This window comes from Sorex araneus, chromosome 5, assembly GCF_027595985.1.
Source record: "Sorex araneus isolate mSorAra2 chromosome 5, mSorAra2.pri, whole genome shotgun sequence".
NCBI lineage: Eukaryota > Metazoa > Chordata > Mammalia > Eulipotyphla > Soricidae > Sorex > Sorex araneus.
Genome location: NC_073306.1, coordinates 211,482,610 through 211,496,052, shown reverse-complemented (window position 1 = coordinate 211,496,052; position 13,443 = coordinate 211,482,610). Strand labels below are relative to the sequence as shown.

The window sequence follows — 13,443 nt, the reverse complement described above, 5'->3', positions numbered from 1 at the left end:
ACAGAATAAAAACACCAGCAGTTTAGAAATATAGACTAAACAGATCATATGGTAGAAATCACACTACTACATACATATATACACATATGTATGCTTGCATACACATATGCTTGCATATGACTAAGACAGGTGCAAAGGTATTCCTATATCAAACAAGGTCTCATCTTCAGTCCCCACTGAAGTGTTTGCTTTGATCAACCGGGCCGAGATCTCCCTAGAGGAATCACACGAAGACGATGAAATAAGCAAAGGGTCTTTTATTGATTGATTGATTGATTGATTTTAGGTCACACCCGGTGATGCACAGGGGTTACTTCTGGCTCATGCACTCAGGAATTATTCCTAGTGGTGCAACGCCCTACCCACTGTGCTATTGCTCCAGCCCCAGCAAAGGGTCTTTATTGGCTAGCTGGAGCTAGGGCCCTCGTCCAGCTCACTGACTCAGTGATAGCCTTCTTGGAACGAGAAGTCCCGAGTCTCAAAAGGGAGGGGTTTTTATAGCATAACTTTATGTAACAGGGGCTTTCTGAGGACCACCCTTTTGGTCGAAGTCTGAGGGGCTTTCCACTGCTTGTACTTAGCTGACTGCTTATAAGTTGCAGTTCCATAGGGTTGCATAAGAGTTCCGTAAGGGTTCTATAGGGTGGGCTTCCCTCCCTGCTCCTGATTGGTAACCTTAGTTGACCTCACCATGGCTAGCTCACTTTGGGGAAGTCATGACTCAATTCCAGGTATCTGTGCTCAATTCCAGGAATTCTGGAACGGAAACCTAGGCCTGACTCCTTCTGGCTTCCTGATGAGCCCGTCATGGCGCTGCCTTTGCTTCTCTGTCTCTCAGCCTCTTGTGGTCAGAAAAGAAGAACATAGTCACAGGATGGCCCCACCTTTCCATGACCACCAGAACCAGAGGCAAACCCCACTTCTGATCCCTAAGGAGCCCAAGGGGCAGGGCAAGGACTCCCAGAGCCACCACTTGCAAATCACCAACAATGCACAGGTATGTCCACAATCATCCTTGTCAACAAGCTGTTTCCTTAGGAAATGTCCAAACTGGGGCTGGAGTGATAGCACAGCGGGTAGGGCGTTTGCCTTGCATGCAACCGACCCCGGTTCGATTCCCAGCATCTCTAGCACGCTTAGAAGGTTTCTAGAGTGACCTGTAATTTACAAAATTAATGGTCACATTTATGGCATAATACTAAATATTTACCAAGGAATTTGTTAGTTTTACAAATTATTTAGGATGATTACAGAAACCTTGCTTTATTCATACTTCAATGCTTTCTAAATCCTTTTGTTAATATCTAAGTGTTAACAACAACCATATCCCATGGCCCATGCATGTGGAATGCATAAAATTTCTAAAAAGGGAGAAAATATTTGTATTCAAACTATTCCTTAAATATCCTTATAAGGAAATATATCTACAGGCACATAAATTACCAACATTATATAAAAGTGGTACCATAAGGCAATACCATACCAGATATGACATGGATGAAATGAAATGCCAACAAAAGCACTGCGCCTTAAAGAATTAACCGGAATAAAAACAAATGACAAGAGGTGAGTGGCTGCAAGTGAATGATGCAGTATACAGAATGGCAGACTGTGGGATTAGCAAAGACACAAACAACAACTCACTTTTGCACAATATTGGGAAGACAGTTCAGAGAAGCTAGCCCCCTGGGTAGATTCTTTGCATCAAAGGTCGGCGGATTGCACGTGGGATATGAACAGCCTCCGAACTTGAAGTGGACCAATGGGTCCTGTTTAAATGAAAACTCCCTGGCTTTCAAAATAGTCATGCATGGGGCTGGAGCGATAGCACAGCGAGTAGGGCGTTTGCCTTGCACGCGGCCGACCCGGGTTCAAATCCCAGCATCCCATATGGTCCCCCTGAGCACCGCCAGGGGTGATTCTTGAGTGCATGAGCCAGGAGTGACCCCTGTGTATTGCTGGGTGTGACCCAAAAAGCAAAAAAAAAAAAATAGTCATGCAGGGGCTGTCTGCGTTAGACCACTGGGATTACAAAATTCCCCCAGGGAAGATCATTTCTTCCTTCTCTGCACCAGAAGGAATACACCACACGGCTGGGGGAGGGGGTGGGGGTCATCACTGCAATAAGGACCAACCTGGCCGAAGGTCCTACACTCAGCATGGTGGAACTCAGTCCCAGCAGTGCTCCGGGGAACCTTGAGGTGGTGGAGTCGCTCGTGGGGAGCAGAAACCCCCCAGGCTGCCTCATCTCCCCAACAACAGACGCTGCACTGAGCCCCCAAACAGCAACACTGATGCCCGGAGGCACGCGATAGGAAATTCCTTCTCCAGACCCCATAAGTGCTAAGGCTCGTGCAAAGCTTGTCATGACTCTAATAGTCTAAAGTCCATGATCTCTATTTTTAAATTATTCCCATTAAAAAAAACATTTCAAAGTTATCTTATGATCATTTCCAGTTTTCTCGGGCCTGCGAGTGCATGAATATCCTATTAAAAACTGAACACAAATCAACTATCTTTTCTGAAGCTTATAAAAAATTGGTTCCTGTTTTAATAATGTCTGATTTTAAGTGCTTTGGTTTACAATAATGGTAATATTAATGTAGGGCTGTCTCAAAAATAGACACTTGCCTTGCATTTGTGAAACCTGGGTTTGAACTCTGGCAATTACAATCCCCACCCCTGCCCTCAAAAAAAAGAAAAAGAAAAAAAGAAAAGAAAAGGGCATTTAGCTATTTCTAAACTTAACCAATAGGTTAAATTCCTTTGAAAACTTAGGGCTCAAGGGGGCTGGGTAAGGTGCAGTGGGTCACACAGCCAACCCACACCCAAATGGTCCCCTGGGCAGCGCCAGGAGTAATTCCTCAGTACAGAGCCAGGAGTGACCCCTGAGCACCGCAGGGTTCGGTGATCCTAACAAAACTTAGGAATCCTGTTGTAGACAAAATCCAGCTGTTTTATCATCACTTTGAAACTTTACCCTAAGCAGGTAACTCAGCCACCGTTCACCATCTGAGATTTCGAGTAATCTCTTCTCTTTTCCCAACCTCCTCGTGTGACGCTTCTGAAATGTTTGTGTTTATTCCCTTCGAGCCTTTTCCTGGCGGAGGTGCAGAGTACACGGAGAAAGGCACCCCCAGGCCAGAGACAGCCGGGCCTCTGCGGGCAGAGTCTGTGCTTGGCAGACTGCAGGCCTGGCCCAGCCATTGCCCAGACGGGGCCCTGAGCACAGAGCCAGGTGCGGCCCCAAAACAAACCAAGAAAAGTTTTCATCTTTAAAAAGAAAAAAAAAATCAACTGCACACATCTCTCGTATCCAGAGTAAACACTGTGGTTATTTGTAGAACTAATAGTGGTCCCAAAACAAACACATGAATAATTTCTAGTGGGAGAACAGCCTAAAGTCTGATTTGTATTTACTTTTGTCCCTCCTTTGCTCATGTATACTTGTTTGCTTTTATTTGTAAACCAGATGCGTTGTTTGCTGTGGCCACCAGGAGCATTAGCCTAAATTTGGCTGGTATGGAAGGTACAGCACGAGGACCACGGAGAAGGGGAATCATCCCAGGGTCACACCTGGCTTAAGAACACAGGAACATCTCTAGAACACAGGAAGAGGAGGACTGCTAGGTGCCACTCGAAAACTAAAATTAAAATTAAAACTAAAATTAAAATCAAACCATCTACAGTACACTTACTTCTTCAGGAGCGCTACAATGCAAACACGAAAATAACACTACAGGGAAAGATAAATAAAACTCATTTTGAGAGCACAACTAACTAGAAAACAGAACCAGAATAACCCTACAGAACTCAAATTCACTTTAAACATATCTGGGCACATGGATGACGTCTGGGCACCCGTGATAGGAAGCACAGATGTGTCACTGCATGTGGATGAAGCGTCTCAAGCGCACAGGAATCCCACAGACGGAGACGGTGCACTAGTCTCCTCAAAGGCCCGGCCTACACATCCTACAACTTCACAAACTGTTTCTGCTGATGATGGCGAAGGAGCGAGCAGGACAGCGCGACACAGTCAGCTGACGGGAGACTGCAGGAGCCGGGAGGGGCTGGCACGTCCTCGGGGTGAATGCAGAGACTAAGCCGCAGGGCAGAGCTGAAGCGTCCAGCTGTCCAGAGCGCCGGAGCACATGGCAGCGTGCCTGCCGCTGGCATCACCCAGGCGGGAGAATCGGATGCCTCGACGAGCTGGGAATGTGTCGCGATGCTGATCCCGCTAGAGTGACTGGTCCCAGAAGGGACTTGGTGGTCCCCATTACTGACGGGACGGATGGTCGCAGCTATGGGAACAGCTTCTGGCACATGCCACAACTTAGGGCATAACTGGAAAACGCAAACTATGAACAATCCGTTGATTTTTCCCTTTGGAAAAGCATCATCTGCTTTCATGCACGTTATTAACTAACTTCAGGACACTGAAAGATACATAACTCTGTGTGGTTAGTCTCATAGGGAGCTTCGGGAAAACCAAATTGAACTCTGATTGTCTATGCTCAGCTACTAAACCAACCTTTAAATATTTCCTTTCCTACAACGAGGAACTGCTGATGAGAGATTTAAATACATGAGAATTCAAAGCCCCGAGTCGCTAAACTGATATTACCACGCAATCACACTTCCTTTCTAGAGGAAGGAAAAAAAATGAAATAATAGACCGCACCTCACGTGGCCCTCGTCTGAGCCAAGCACGGAGAGTCCAGACCCGAGGACAGTCCATGCGGACGCTCCCGTACCCTTGTCTGTCTTTGGAAGTGCCACCAGCAGCACGGTGGGGGATTGTGCCCCGCGGGGCGGGAGAAGTGGTGGAGGAGCAGGGAGCTCGCACAGAGCGGAAGTGCGAAGAGCAGGAGGAAGGTGGGAGCGTCCACCCCGGGCAGCCGGTCAGCCCCGAGAGAGCAGGAGTATCACTGCAGAGGCGGCCAAGGGCCTGCGGCAGGGGCCCTGCTGGGTCCTCGCCAAACTGGGGGAGGTGGGTGGGGTTCGACCAGGGTCTGTGCACCTGGTTCTTCATCTTTGCAGGCCTGGACGTGGTTTCGGGAGAAGGCCCAAGGAGCGCCACGCCAAGCTCTCATCTCCATCCCAGGCACCACGCGCCCCCAGAACACCACCAGGTGTGACCCTGAGGTCTTGAAGCTCTGCAGGGTGGTCCGGAGGGCCCCAAGCCCCTGGGCCTGAGCAGCGAAGAGTCAGGCCAGCATCAACCACACAGCCCTCGGGGGCGGCCTCCGGGCCTGCGTTTGGCCAGCAAAGATTCAGCGTCCTGGACTCTAAACTATACACCGGGGGAAAAAAACCTTCCTAATATTAGAAGAATGATGTGGCATAGTATGTGATGATGATTATTATTCCGTGTTTGGCATATTACAGTTACAGTCTCTGCAGATGTTGATTTTTTAAATAAATCATCAGGGCTCAGAGCAGCAGTCTGGTAAATGGCCTTGCACGCAGCTGACCCGGGGTCGATCACCAACCCATATTGTTCCCAGAACGAGGCCCAGGACTGATCCCCAAACAGGGAGCCCAGAGTAAGCACTAAGCTCCGCCAGGAGTGGCCCCAAATTTTAAAAAAATCAAAAATAATTTTCAGGACCTAATACTAAGCACAAAAGCTAAGGAGTTAAGGTGCTTACCTTCTCAGGGCTGGGTTTCCTTCAGCCCCTGCACCCCACAGGGTCCCCTGAACCTTGCCAGAGGTGAGCACTGAGCACAGGCAGGGGTGGCCAGAACAATACGTAAGTACATAAATAAATACATTAATGTAGAATACATATACTTAGAATGAGCATATTCATTTTCTCAACCAATATGTACATGGTATCTACCATATGTTGAATATTGCTAATCTTGATAAACCAATACTGGATCAATCACACGGGCACTTATAAAATTAAAATGCAGTAAGAACCCCAGGGTAGACAGCTGTGGAACTTAGTTCCACTGAGGCCATGTGTAATAGGGCAGTAATGATGCTAACATAGAGGATGAGCAGAGGTGCCTGACGAAGGTTTCACGAGGGCAGTGATGCTGGAGTTTTTACCTGAAATGGGGAGGGGAGTCAGACCCCGAGCGGCGGGAAAGCAAAGGGAGAGAGAAGCAGAGGAAAGGGGACGTTAAGAGAGATGAAGACCGCAGTGCATTTGCACTAATCTCCACAGCCGGGGATGCGGCCTGAGGCGTACTTCTTCCCCGGGGAGGATCTGGGGGACTAAGGGAACCCAAAGCTCACGCAGACAAGGAAGGTCGCTGCACTACACGCCTCGGCCAACTCACCAACAGAGGGGCCCAGAACTAAAGGGAACTTGGGTCAGCACTGCACACGGCACCTCCCGCCTGCCCCGTGGGTGCCAGCTGCGGCTCACGGCTGTCCAGACCAAACCCTCCTCCGACAGCTGCCCCCCAAGTCAACAGCCAGCATTCGTGAAAGCGTCAGGAACTCATCGAGCACTTTTTCAAGACCCGCACAAGCAGGATTGCAACCTTCTGCTGGAGGGCTAACGTTTCCCAGGCCTGAGTCACGCGGACAGGCTGAGGAAAGACCCTGCCTATAAAGTGGGTGGGAGAACAAGCCTTCAGCTCCGCTCCCCAGTGCTCCGTGTGGGGCTGCGAGTGTCTGAGTCGCTGCCCTTGGCTTCTCTGACGACCTGGGTGCGAGGCTGAGGGGGGCGCCCTGCCCCCTGGCCTCCCATGCAGGGGGGAGTCCCGTCACTGCAGAGCTGCCCTCCAGCTTGCTGCCAGCCCAGCTGCTGGTTCTGCTTCCGCGCCGGCCCCCAGGCCTTTGCCCATGAGCCTCCAGACACATCACAGCGGCCAGCGGGAAGGGGCGCAGAGCCTCAGTTCCCTTTGCTGTGCCTGTGACTTCAGGCCCCGCAGCCAACTGCAGCTCCTCGTCCACGATCTGAGGCAGCGGCCAGCTTCCTCCTCCTCTGACGGCCTGAGCAGCAGCTGAGAAGACGTCGCACTCTCCCACCGACGTGAGGGTCCCTCGTCATTAAGTCAGCGAGTGCTGAGCCCTGGGCTCTCTGTTCTGCCGCTCTACGCCGCTCCCCTACTAGTTTAGACCGAGTGGCTCCGTGGGACAGGTGGGGTCAGGCACGCGATGCCTCCCCGCATCCTTCACCCCAGGGCTGTGGGGGGTCCTGGGGCCTCCGAGAATCTCAGTAGTCTTGTGACAGACGGCACTGAACTGATACAATGCTGTGGGTAGGGTGGCCTTTTCCAAGGCCCGTCCCACTGCGTGAATGCGGGACATCTCCCCGCTAGGGCAGGGTCAGGGGTGAACAGACTCTTCACCAAAGACAGAGAGATGCTCAACAGGTGCATGAAAAAAAATCATTATAATTTATTATCAGTAAAAGGCAAGTGAGACAACAATGAGATACTGCCTCGCCCCACACACAACAGAGTGCCCGCATCAAACACGCATGGCGGGTGCTGAGGAACAGGAGCCCTCGGGCCCTGTTGGCGGGAACGTCACCGGCCCAATGTCTACGGAGCAGAGCCTATCAAACACCCACCTCGGCCATTCACGCCACTCCTACAGGAACATTCGCTCCAAAGGAGAGACGCCCACCCCTGTGGTCAGTTAACCAGCATCAAGAAAAAGGCCGGATGAGGAAGCAAGACCACTGCCCAACGACACACAGAGGGACCGAGAGAATGCGCCACCCCGTCAGGAGAGCGAGGAGACCTCCCCCGACACGGAGGGAGCCAAGGGGGCTGGGAAGGCAAATAGGAAGGGAAAGGACAGACCTTCCATGGTCTCTCTCCTACGTGGGGTAAAAGGGAGCAAGGCAGGGGGAGAGAAGAAGCCGGGGACTGGGCCAGGACCAGAGACTGTGCAGCCGGGAACAGACGGCAGGAGAGGTGAAGCCCAGACAAGGAGTTGGACGGACAGGGGTGATGGGCTGGCTCTCGGGTGTTATACTGCCGAGACCTGCCCTGGGGAGAGGCAGGAACTGCGCCCCCCACAGGCCGTTGTGCACACTCGGGCCTTTTCAACAAGATGAGGGGAATAAACTAAAATACTCCATAACCAAGCACAGCAGTCTGCAAAGTCCAGAGTGCATAAAAATCATCTGGAAGACGCCACCCGCCACCCCCAAGGTCTGAATTAATTTCAATACTCTGTGAAGGCTTAAGAGCTTAATTTCAGTACCCTGTGAAGGCTTAGACGTTGGCACTTTTCACCAATTCGCTGCTGCCGGCAGAGCTGCTCTCAGAGAACCACGGTCCAAGGACTGCTTCCCCAGTTAGAACACGCCGCCGTGCCACCAAGTGACCCTGTGCGTTAGCCATCGTCACAACACGGCCCACCGTGTTCAAAAACGCCGTCAGTTTAACTTAAAATTCTTAACGCAGAGTAAATAATGCAAAACCGAAAGTCGTAAATGGATCCGCCACGTATGGCGCCAGGAATTTTGCCAAACGTAAACGTCGTCTGTCAATGATCTAAGTAGAAATCTTTCTGAAAAATTTCAAGTATCATGTAACAGTACCTCGTAAATATTTCAGCCACCTCCTTTCCTTGTCACTTTACTTTTTGAGCTCTTTTCAGAGATCACTTTAATATACGAGGGAGAAAACACTACTTTTTCTTTTCCTTTTTTGGGTCACACCAGGCGATGCTCAGGGGTTATACCGGGCTCTACACTCAGGAATCACTCCTGGTGGTGCTCAGGGGACCATGTGGGGTGCTAGGAATTGAACCTGGGTCAGCTGCGTGCAAGGCAAACGCCCCACCCGCTGTGCTATCACTCCAGCCCCAGCAAGCACTACTTTGATACCACATCAACTGCAGTCTAGACTGATAAGCTTCCTCTACTCAGCTTAGGGTACCGAGCGAAGTCGGTCTCTTGTGTGACACTATTTTTCCCAATCCCTCCATCTCTGCTCACTAAGGCTTCATGTTTTATTGCTAACTGACATTCTCGCAGAGTGGAGATAGTGTTGTCAGAAGTTTATGTCCTCCATATAAAGCAAAGAGCATTCGTCGCTATCTTCAGGGAAATCATTCAGAAGCTGTCAATCAAATTGTAGAAAAGATTACAATGGCAAGGCCATAAACTGAGACACAGCACCCAAAACCAAATCCAGAAGAGATCAATTAGTAGATAGACTAGTTTGTACTCTATCTCGGAAACCCTCTATTTCTGGATGACTATAAAATTAGTGATTTAACAGACTTTCAGGACTTACCTTCATGAAAGATGTAAAAACTTTCATCTACTGTCCATAATATATTTATGAGACTGTATTTTAATGAATGAATCTAAACTAATCCTGTTCTTTTAGCAACTCAGAGACATATCTATACTATTACCATCACTATAATACACGTTGGGTTGTGTTCTTAAAATGTTGGTTAAGGAGGTAATTAAAATATCTTGCTATCAAGAGGTTGTACATGTCAGTTTATATTATAAACAAGCAACTCGACTCTTTAACGTAAAGCAGCATATTTAAATATTCAGAATAAATATTGACCCAAATATGGGTCATGCATTAGATTTATTAAAGGCAGAAGGGGGGGCTGGAGTGATAGCACAGCGGGCAGGACGTTTGCCTTGCATGTGGCTGACCCAGGTTCAATTCCCAGCATCCCATATGGTTCCCTGAGCACCGCCAGGAGTAATTCCTGACTGCAGAGTCAGGAATGACCCCTGTTCATCGCCAGGTACGACCCAAAAAGCAAAATAAATAAATAAATAAATAAAGGAAGTAGGGGGCCGGAGCAATAGTACCGCGGAAAAGGTGCGTCCCTTGCTAGTGGACAACCTGGGTTCTAACACCAACAGCACCAGGGTTGGTTCCTGACTGTGTAGCCAAGAGTAACCCCTGAGTATTGCAGGTGTGCTCTCCAGAACAAACGAAGAAAAAAAACCTAAAAAGGCAGTAGAAAGTCAAAGGTCTGTTTATCTGAAATGCAAAAACATTTAAAGTTAATTTCCACAGTGTCTATAATGTTGTATGTTTGAAAGGCCCATCTACAACACGGCACCATCAGCCCAACTATGTCTAAATATTCGAATCTAGGGAGAAAATATGGTGGATACGGTGGTTCCTTGTACACAGCCAACCCAGACAAGACCCCTGACACCAAGTATAGCCCCCCCAAGCCCAGGAGTGGTCCCTGAGGACCACCAGGTGTACCGCCCCCCCAGAAGGTAAAAACTATTTCAAAGCAAACTTCAATCTTTTCACTTGTCCTACGATTTCAGGAGACTGGCATCTTCTACCTTACACTCTTACCCACAACACCCCAACCGTACTCCTTTAAAATCAAGACCAATCAAGTTTTATTATTTCCTGTGGCTTTTTCAGACAAACCCAGTAGAAAACCTGATTGTCTTGCTCTGGTCTGGCCTCCTCATTAGCCATGCGGTGTCTGATTGTCACTGTTGTTATCTTCCTTCAGGAGGAGGCAGCCTTTACCCACCCCGGGCTTGGCCGCTGAGGGGGGGGGGGGGTGCAGGAAGCCTCCCTCCACCAGGCCCCAGACAGCGCTGGCACTGACGGGCCCTGCCCTGTGAGCAGGAACTCCCTAACAAAGATGCAATAAGGAGATGACTAACTCACTTGAATGGTGACAGAACCGGCGTTCTGGAGTGACTCTGTGGAATCTACTGCTTTGTAATTAGGCACACATAAAACACAATATTGGGAGGCCAGATGGTAGTCCAGTGGGTAAGGCGCTGGCTATGCGCGTAGCCTGCCAGGGTTAAATCCTGGCACATACAGAGTCCCAACCAGGAGAAATCCCTGAGCACAGAGCCAGGAGTCAGCTCAAGGAAACAAAACAAACAGAATAATAGCTCAATGTTATCTCAATGAACAGGGTTTGTTTTCAATTTTCTATATAATGATTTTAATGTTCATTCCCATTCTATAGCAAGTTTATCAAAATGATAAAAACTTGTTGATTCTGATAGTGTCCAGGACGAAACGTTTCATGAATGGATCTCTCCAGTGATTGCCCTGAAGAAGCTAAAGTCCATCTAACTCGCCCGTCATTGCTCCATCCCAGCGTCTCGGGCCTGAGTCCAGCCTCACCCTAAGCTCTACCTGCTGCGTAACAGAGCACGGCTCACTTCGGAAATTTCATTTTCTAAAGAAAATTAATTTTACGACGGCAACTTAACAGTCCTTAACGATACTGTCTTCAAAGTGACTGTGACTGTCTAATAAAAGAGGGGGAAAAAAGACTTCCCGAGAGCTAGTTCCACAGTGGGAAAGGGAAAGCAGAAACTGGCAGGGCGGGATGAAAATATGGGTCTCCTTCATTTACAAGACAACTGAAAACAACTCCCCCCCCCACCGCCCCAGAGTGGGGCAACAGCTAACTTCCCCTCTGGGTGAATTGCTTGAAGTGGGGGCAGGGGGTGTCCCCACACTGCACGTGGCCTTTCCCAGGCAAGGTGCCCGGCCCGCCGCACCCAGAGCTGACCCCAAGTCACAGTCTGGCGCACAGGCTCTGCGCGGGGCGCAGCTGGCACCCGGGGCTGGTCTCTGCCAACGCCAAGGGGCGCCCCTGGAATGTGCCCCCCAACCGGGGAGCCCGGGAAGGAGCGGCCGCGGGCGCGGGGTCCCGGGGGGGCGCGGGGCCTGGAGCGCAGGCGGGGGGGGGGGGCGTGGGGGCGTCCCAGGCGGCGGCGACCCCGCAGGGGGACGTGCCGGGGGTCCCGCCGACGCGCGGGCACGCGGCGCCAACTAAGTGCGGAGAGAAACGCCCGTCCCGGGAGCCGCGACCCGGAGCGGGTCCTGCGCGTTCGAGTCCCTCCCGGTTCCGTTCCCGGTTCCGATCCCGGTTCCGTCCCCGGTTCCGTCCCCGCAACGCCCCGAGAGCCGCTTCCCCCCGCCCCGACCGCTCGCGCCCGGCGGAACCGCAGGAACCGGGACCCGCCCCGCTCCCGACTCCCCGGGTTCCGCTCCCGGCCGCGCCCGGGGGGTCCCGGCGCCGCCCCAAGGCCCGCCCCGCCCGGGCCGCCGCCACAAAGCCGCGCCGAGACCCCCGGACCCCGCGGCCGCGCCCTGGGCCTGGGTCACCCGCGACACGGCGCGGCACGCGCGGAGCCACGGGGCCGGGCAGGGCGTGCGCGGGGCGCGGGGCGCGGGGCGCCGGGATGCGGGGGGCGCGGGGCGCGGGGCGCGGGGATGCCGGGGATGCCAGGGACGCGGGGGGCGCCGGGCGCGGGGTCGCCGCTCCCCGGGGGTCGCGTGGGGCGCGGGGCGGGTCCCCGGGGGTCGCCGCTCCCGGGGGGTCGCGTGGGCCGCAGAGCCGGTCCCTGGGGGTCGCGTGGGGCGCGGGCCGGTACCTGGGGGCGCGGGTCGGTCCGGAGGAGGCGGCGCGGGCCGGTCCCTGGTGGCGGGTCCCGGCGGCGGCGGGTCGTGCGCGCGGGCCGGGCCGTGGCGCGGCGTGGGAGGAGCGTCCCGCAGGCCCCGCCGCTCCCGCGCACCTGGCCGCGCCCCGCGGGCCGGGGGGCGTCGGGCTCGGGGTCCCGGGGCCGGGCCGGGCCGGGCGGGGCGCGCGCGGGCGCGGGCGGAGGCGGCGCGGGGCGCGCGCGGCGGGTGACGGCGGCCCCGGGAGGCGGCGCGGCCCGGCCCCCCCTTTCCCCGGCCCGATCCCCGGCCCCGACCGCCGTCCCCCGGCGCCCGCTCCGCGTCCCCGGCGCCCCGATCCCCCGCCCCGGGCTCCCGACCGCCGCCGGCCCCGGGCCCGGGTCCCCCCGCCCAGGCCGCGCCGCTCCCGGCGCCGGTGCCAACAGGCTGGCGAGCTCACCCTGCGGGTGCGGGGCGCTCCGGGGAGACCCCCTGACGCCGGGGGACGCCGGTCGCGGGGGTCGGCTGCGCTCTGAGCCGGGAAACAGCCCCCGGGAACCAGGGAGACGGAGACGGAGACGGGGACGGAGGGAGCGGGAGGGAGGGAGAGGGAGAGGGAGAATGAATGAGAGAGAGAGAGAGAGAATGTGTTTTCTAAATCATCGCCTCTGTGCTAGGAAACAGTTCCCAGGAACCAGGGAGAGCGAGAGGGAGGGACAAGGAAAGGACAGGGAGAATGAAAGACAGAGAAAGACAGAGACAGAGACACAGAGAGAGACACACACAAACAGAGAGAGAGAGAGAGCAAGAGAGAGAGAGAGAGAGAGTTTTCTAAATAATGATTTATATGCTAGGAAACATCTCCCAGGAACCAGAGATAGAGACAGAGAGACAGAGGTGGAGCGGGAGAGAGAGAATGAATGAGAGAGAGAGAATGCGTTTCCTAAACAAGCACTTTTAGGCTAGGAAATAGCTCCAGGTATCAGACAGACAGACAGACAGACAGACAGATATAGAAAGAATGAGAGAGATGAGAGAGAGAGTTTTCTAAATAATGATTTATATGCTAGGAAACATCTCCCAGGAACCAGAGACAGAGACTGA

The 13,443-nt window shown here is 53.0% G+C and overlaps 1 protein-coding gene across 2 annotated transcripts in view; it reads right to left on the bottom strand.

The window, feature by feature from the left end:
- CCSER1 (coiled-coil serine rich protein 1) overlaps positions 1 to 12,934 on the bottom strand; it is a 912,102-nt gene extending 899,168 nt beyond the window's left edge. Inside the window, exon 1 of one of the 2 annotated variants that reach the window (XM_055140485.1) lies at positions 12,800 to 12,934. The gene's annotated coding sequence lies outside the window, so the exon portion shown is untranslated. Of the gene's footprint in view, positions 1 to 12,335; positions 12,467 to 12,799 lie in introns of those variants that run through there. The other variant, XM_055140484.1, reaches the window with a different exon arrangement.
- Between the last annotated feature and the right edge of the window lie 509 nt (positions 12,935 to 13,443).